This window comes from Centruroides sculpturatus, unplaced genomic scaffold (assembly GCF_000671375.1).
Source record: "Centruroides sculpturatus isolate CEXI.00-Female unplaced genomic scaffold, Cexi_2.0 scaffold1851, whole genome shotgun sequence".
Lineage (NCBI taxonomy): Eukaryota > Metazoa > Arthropoda > Arachnida > Scorpiones > Buthidae > Centruroides > Centruroides sculpturatus.
In genome coordinates this window covers 74,155-81,691 of record NW_019385992.1, presented here as the reverse complement: position 1 = coordinate 81,691, position 7,537 = coordinate 74,155, and the positions used below count along the sequence as shown (strand labels likewise).

At 33.9% G+C, this 7,537-nt stretch overlaps 1 pseudogene; it reads right to left on the bottom strand.

Annotated features, from left to right (window-relative positions):
- Nucleotides 1–534: 534 nt before the first annotated feature.
- On the bottom strand, nucleotides 535–3,541 carry LOC111612976 (annotated as a pseudogene).
- Nucleotides 3,542–7,537: the final 3,996 nt, after the last annotated feature.

Sequence of the window (7,537 nt, the reverse complement as noted above, 5' to 3'; positions counted from 1 at the left end):
AAGTTTATTAAATTGAATGCTTTAAAAATATACATTAATAACAAACTTAAAATGTGCATGATGTGTAAAAATGTTTTATTATAGGTGGGAATAAAATAAAAATACATTGAGTAATTTATACTTATTTCACTCATAGATCTGACCTTTCAGCATGTTCTTTTTGTGAATAAAAAAGTTTCAAATTTTTCATAGAAGAAGGAAAATTTTTGTCTGTTAAATCTAGTCCATTAAATTGAGGGTCTACTGCAGGGGTGTCAAACTCAAACTCCTTAAGTGCCAAATTTTTGTCTCGAGTATGACAGCGGGCCAGATTAAAAGTAAAATACAAATGTAATACTAAGTATAAATAAGAAGTATATAAAGTTTGATTTTATTAAAGAAAAAAAATAATAATTTTTTTAAGTAGAGACGTATTAAACCAAAATATTATTTTGAGGATCCAGAAACTTGACTTCTTTTACGCTTCATTATCTCCTCGATGTTTGGTGTCAAAATTATAATTTTTTTTAAGTAGAGACGTATGAAACCAAAATATTATTTTGAGGATCCAGAAACTTGACTTCTTTTACGCTTCATTATCATTTTGATGTTTGGTGTCAACGATGTATTGATTTTTAAAATGGACTGAAGATGTTTATCTGTAATTCTTTAACGGTATTTAGATTTATTAATCTTCATTTTTGAAAACAACTGTTCACACACATATGAACTTCCAAACATTCATAAAATGCGGGCAGCATGGTTCCTTAAGTTGGGATAGCTATTTTGATTTTTGAAGTACTTTGTATAAAATTTCAAAATGTCAACTTCATTGAACTTGCTTTTTAAAACAGTATCACACTTTAAATCTATTAGTTCCATTTGCAAGTAAGTTGGTGCTTTACCAACATCGAATGTAAACAGATCATTAAAGAGAGGAAAGTCGTAGGTGTTGAGCTCGCGAAAATCTGCAAAACGACTATTAAATTCAGCAATAAGATCAAGCAAATGGTAAGAAAAATCTGCTAATTTATCTGCCTTGTACATGCTGATTTCACTAATGCTAGGGAAATGGTGAAGTTTTTGTTTTCGCATTTGCGATTCCCACAACTTTAATTTTATTTTGAAAGCTTGAACACTTGAGTACAGTTGCGTAACGATTACATATTTTCCTTGAAGTTTAATGTTCAAATTCTTCAAGTGTTCTGTCATATCTACTAAGAATGCAAAGTCAAGCCACTATTCATCACTGTGTTCCATCGGTTTGCCCTTTTGAGCCATAAACGTAACAACGTGTTTACGCAATTCGAACAATTATTTAAGCATTGATCCATGACTAAGCCACCGTACTTTTGCAAAGTAGGGAATATCTGAACATTTTTCATGAAGGTCGTTTAAAAGTTGTGTGAATTGGCAGTGATTTAGTTTTCTACTTTTAATAAAATTAACTGTTTTAATTATGGGATTCATAACATGCTCCATTTTCAGCACTTAATAGGCTAAGACTTTTTGATGTACAATACAGTTAATTCCAACAAATTTGGGTCGTTTACCTTTAATTTCATTTAAAATTTTGTTTCATATTTTAGTGACAACACCAGTGTTTTTACCGACCATGGATGGTGACCCATCTGTAGTAATACTGCAGAATTTACTCCAATTTAAGTCATAATTTGGTACTAATTGCTCAATTGCTGAGTAAATATCTTGAGCTGTGGTAGTACTTTTCAATGGTATGCGCTGCAGCAACTCTTCCGTGATGTTAAAATTTTCATTAATTCCACAAATAAATACAGTAAGCTGCGATGTATCTTTGATATCTGTACTTTCATCGGCTGCTAAGGAATACCAGATAAATTCTTTAATTTTATGTTTAAGTTGAAAGTCCAAATTTTCTGCCAATTTATTTACTCTGGAAGCAGTTGTATTTCTAGTCGGGAATTTCTTGAATGACTTGTTTCTGTGATGGGAATGAAATGTCGGCCACGTCTAGCATACATTCTTTTAAAAATTTGCCATCACTAAAAGATTTTGATTTTTTTGCAATCTTTAGTGTGATCAAATAACTAGCTTTCAATGCATTCTCACTGTCAGTTTATGATTTTTTTAAAAATGATTGCTGCCCTATAAGTTTAGTTTTCAAAGATGCCACTTTTTCTTGCCTAATTTCGTTGATAACTAAGTCAAACTTGTCTTTATGATTTGTTTCATAGTGTCTTTTCACATTAAATTCTTTACAAATGGCAATCATCTTATTGCAAATTAAACAAAGTGGCTTACAATTCCATTCAATAAAAAAGTACAAAATTTCCCACTTGGCTGGAAAAATCGGCACTCACTATCAACTTTTCTTTTTAATGACATTATTTATTGAAAATTTTTTACCTTTGCAGTTTATTTGACCGAACTCGCTCACCAATAACTAAACGCAACAAAGTCTCTAATTACGGAAGTGTCTTGAATACTGAACAACGTTGCTAGATGATTTTAGCTTTTGTGGACAAAAATTTTCTAAAAAGTAGCCCAAAAGTATTTGAATTAAAAAATTCATTTTTAATAACACAAGATTTGATGATAAAATAAAAAAACATCATTCGTATTTTTCCAGCAAAAATAAATAATCTTGTTTAGACGGACTTTGAAGTTCAAAAGATGAAATAGAGAAAACATAATGTAAATAAGATATTAAACACAAAAATAAATCAAATAAAATTAATGTCTCTAAGTAACATGAACAAATAAATAAATAAAAATAATAAACATCGAAATTTTAAAACAAGAAACCAATTACACAAATAATTTCATTAAGGCTCTGCATCGGACATGCGCATAACTTCAATGTTCAATTTTTCAAACTCTTGGAATCGAACCTGATGATGACCGTTGAAGACGTTAGAAAATGTTCATTTTTGAAGTGAATTATGTCTGGTTTGTTGGTAATTTCGTAGTTATTTTATTAATTCTCACATCAGTAGTGTTGGTATGATGGATGATTATTGAATTAATGTCGGGGGCCGCAACTAATTGCGTCGAGGGCCAGTGATGACCCGCGGGCCGTATCTTTGACATCCCTGCTCTAACAGGTTCGTTTGGTGCATGAACTGTTCTCTGATATCTTGAAATTAATTGACATAATAATTTGACTTTATTATCACCAGTCTCAAGTAATTTTTCAATATTATTACCAATTCTTATTTCAGGTTTTTGATATGCTGACAACAATTCAGGAGGGACAAGAGCCATTTGCTTCGCCATTAGATTCTTTTTCCTATTGCCTTACCAATTAGTCCACCTGCCATAGACAATAACGGAGCCAGTAGAAGAGGAAGGAATCCACCCGATTGATTAACTAAAATTTTTTTCTTAGTATTTAAAGGAACATTTTTTTCACTTAATTTCCTGATAATTTTTTATATTTTTGTAATTTACGAACATCAGCAGGTATATTTCCTCTTTGCAAATTATCACATATTTCACACAAAACTTTAATTTGATCTGGAGTAGCTTCTTTCAATATTGCTTTTCGCTGAGAAGGAGTAGTCTTGGACAAAAGTGCTAACATATGATAATTTTTCTTTACGTTCTTCATTTTATTGGTAAGTATATCCAAAAAATATTTTGTTCGTCAGGAAAACACGATTCTCTCACAGAAAATTTCTTATTCGTTTTAGGATGAAAATCTAATAACAAATAACCAAATTCCTTCTCTGTTGCTATTTTATATGCATCCATAAAAAAATTGCATTTACCAGCAAAAGCTTGCCGCCCCAAACAACTTACTTGACTTTCATTGCGATTATTTTTAAATAATATCAAATAATTCGTGTTTAAAGTTATATCTCTCATAATTCTATTTTTTGGAAACAAATTTTGCATTATCATTATCACGCTTACATTTTAATGATGAGAGACTGTTGTAAACAAAGATGCAGTTTTTGAACTGAGTTCATGCATCAAATCATCAATTATTATTAAATCCAATCCTTGCATGGATTCAGGTAAATTATACATGAATGTAATATCTCTTTCCTCATGAAAAAATAGTAAATATCCGGAATAACACCATAGAACCTTTTTTAATGTCTTTTCATAAATTTTGTTATGAAGAATTTTTCACACTAGTGTAGTCTTTNAGAGCTCCTTTGGCCGCCAATTTAAGGCATTTTAATCTTTAAAATTGGGGTTTCCGCTTCCCGGGATGAGGACCCAGGGGTTGGATTTGTGGGAAGCGAGTGTTTGGGTTGTTTCATTGTGTCGGATTACACAGAACGAGGCTCTTAACATGTAAGTGCGTGAGTGCGAGAATTTGAGTAAAGGTTAAATGGTGTGTATCTTTGTGTACAGTGATGTGATGTCTGTGCATGTGTGTGACCGAAGAACATCTTTGGCATGTCTATAAACAGAAAACAGTAAATTACGATATGAGAATAAGATGTGTTAAAAAGTGAAACGAAAGAGTTTTTATTATCGGAGATTTCGGAAATTATTCACTTGTACGATAAATGGCCACTTGGTCTTCTTTATGGTAAAGTTGGGGAGGGAGATCCTTCTCCCTCCCAAATGTTCCTACAAAACACAAAGGCAGTGAGAAAACGAGCAGTTTATTCATCTATTACCTAAGGACAAGATTATTACCTTCATTAGACAATCTTAGAAGAACGAAAGACCTGACCTAGTCTAACTTAATGTACTTTAACCGGAAGCTCAATCCTCATAACAGCTGTTTGGGAAGAAAGGTCAGCCGAATGTCGCGTCTGGTGAGTAAACATGTCGTGTCCGGGTGGTCACAATCAGGAGTCAAATTTGTTGTCGTCGATCGAGTGTCACGTTCGGGAGATAAGTGCGTGGGTCTTGCCGGGTAAGAGAGGTCGAGTCTGGGAAAAGGTGTTGACTCTGGGTGAAAAGTGTCAAATCCAGTAAGAAAGTCGCATTCAGGTGAAGAAGAGGAAATCAAAGAGGATCACCACCTGGGCGAAGGGAACCACAGTTGTTTGCAGCAACAAAACCACGGACAGCATGGTCCCTCAACTTTGGCGGCTCTCTCCTCGTTCTGACTTCAACAAGGCGGTGGCGTCGCCGTTGCGGACGAATGGGCAGAACGCGACCAACCAGAAAGTGTCAGCTCAGACAAGCTGTCACTTTCAACATCGTCTACAGCAAGGTCTGTGGCCAGATGACCCCCAAAGACCTTGGCCAAGTGCACTGGACCCAGGATGTAGCGTTGCATCATCTCGAGTCTGGAAGGATGTCACTTCACGCACACTTGGGGAAGGTCTTCTTCACTCACTTCCTCTCGCTCGTCGAGCCCCTCTCATCCAACGGCATGTAACGACAGACTTGTTCTGCATCATCCGAGGAACCCTCACCCTCCGGCACCATTTTCTGCTTCTGCTGAAACCGCCGCCTTCAAAGCCGCACCAACGTCTTCATTCTGTAAAAATAGAAAATTTGCAATTAGTCCAGTGAAAACAAAAAGCTTAAATTAATGCTTAAATTCTTTCGAGTTAAAGCAAAATGCTCACTGCAGCTGCCTTTTTAAATCTAAAACATTTGAATCCAAAGTGCAAACCATCGACCATTGAATGATGTGCTGACATGTCTTCTGGGGCCGATTCTCCAAGTAATATTAAATAAATTCTTATGTCTAGGGTCAATATGGATTAAGACTTACCTGAAAAATCTTTAATCTTCTCAGAAAAACTCCTCAAACTGCAAAAACAGCACGTAATCAAAGAGCACAACAAAAGCACGTCCGACCAGAACCAGAAACAATGAACTGTGATTTCTCATGTATGACATATTTTGAACAAATGTTAAAAAACGCGTCAACAATGTTTGCATATTTTCTATTTTTGGTCTATTAGTCTGTGGACCTTCACTCTACTCCTGTATGTTTTGTATATTTTCTTTTTCTGTTCTATTAGTCTGTGGTCTTTCACTCTGCCCCTGTGTGTTTCGTATATTTTCTCTTCCTGCTCTATTAGCCCAGGGGTGTCAAACTCAAACTCTGTAAGTGCAAAATTTTTGTCTTCAGTATGACAGCGGGCCAGATCAAAAGTAAAATGCAAATGTAATACTAAGTATAAATAAGAAGTATATAAAGAATGATTTTATTAATAAAAAAATTATAATTTTTTTTAAGTAGAGACGTATGAAACCAAAATATTATTTTGAGGATCCAGAAACTTGACTTCTTTTACGCTTCATTATCATTTTGATGTTTGGTGTCAACGATGTATTGATTTTTAAAATGGACTGAAGATGTTTATCTGTAATTCTTTAACGGTATTTAGATTTATTAATCTTCATTTTTGAAAACAACTGTTCACACACATATGAACTTCCAAACATTCATAAAATGCGGGCAGCATGGTTCCTTAAGTTGGGATAGCTATTTTGATTTTTGAAGTACTTTGTATAAAATTTCAAAATGTCAACTTCATTGAACTTGCTTTTTAAAACAGTATCACACTTTAAATCTATTAGTTCCATTTGCAAGTAAGTTGGTGCTTTACCAACATCGAATGTAAACAGATCATTAAAGAGAGGAAAGTCGTAGGTGTTGAGCTCGCGAAAATCTGCAAAACGACTATTAAATTCAGCAATAAGATCAAGCAAATGGTAAGAAAAATCTGCTAATTTATCTGCCTTGTACATGCTGATTTCACTAATGCTAGGGAAATGGTGAAGTTTTTGTTTTCGCATTTGCGATTCCCACAACTTTAATTTTATTTTGAAAGCTTGAACACTTGAGTACAGTTGCGTAACGATTACATATTTTCCTTGAAGTTTAATGTTCAAATTCTTCAAGTGTTCTGTCATATCTACTAAGAATGCAAAGTCAAGCCACTATTCATCACTGTGTTCCATCGGTTTGCCCTTTTGAGCCATAAACGTAACAACGTGTTTACGCAATTCGAACAATTATTTAAGCATTGATCCATGACTAAGCCACCGTACTTTTGCAAAGTAGGGAATATCTGAACATTTTTCATGAAGGTCGTTTAAAAGTTGTGTGAATTGGCAGTGATTTAGTTTTCTACTTTTAATAAAATTAACTGTTTTAATTATGGGATTCATAACATGCTCCATTTTCAGCACTTAATAGGCTAAGACTTTTTGATGTACAATACAGTTAATTCCAACAAATTTGGGTCGTTTACCTTTAATTTCATTTAAAATTTTGTTTCATATTTTAGTGACAACACCAGTGTTTTTACCGACCATGGATGGTGACCCATCTGTAGTAATACTGCAGAATTTACTCCAATTTAAGTCATAATTTGGTACTAATTGCTCAATTGCTGAGTAAATATCTTGAGCTGTGGTAGTACTTTTCAATGGTATGCGCTGCAGCAACTCTTCCGTGATGTTAAAATTTTCATTAATTCCACAAATAAATACAGTAAGCTGCGATGTATCTTTGATATCTGTACTTTCATCGGCTGCTAAGGAATACCAGATAAATTCTTTAATTTTATGTTTAAGTTGAAAGTCCAAATTTTCTGCCAATTCATTTACTCTGGAAGCAATTGTATTTCTAGTCAGGAATTTCTTG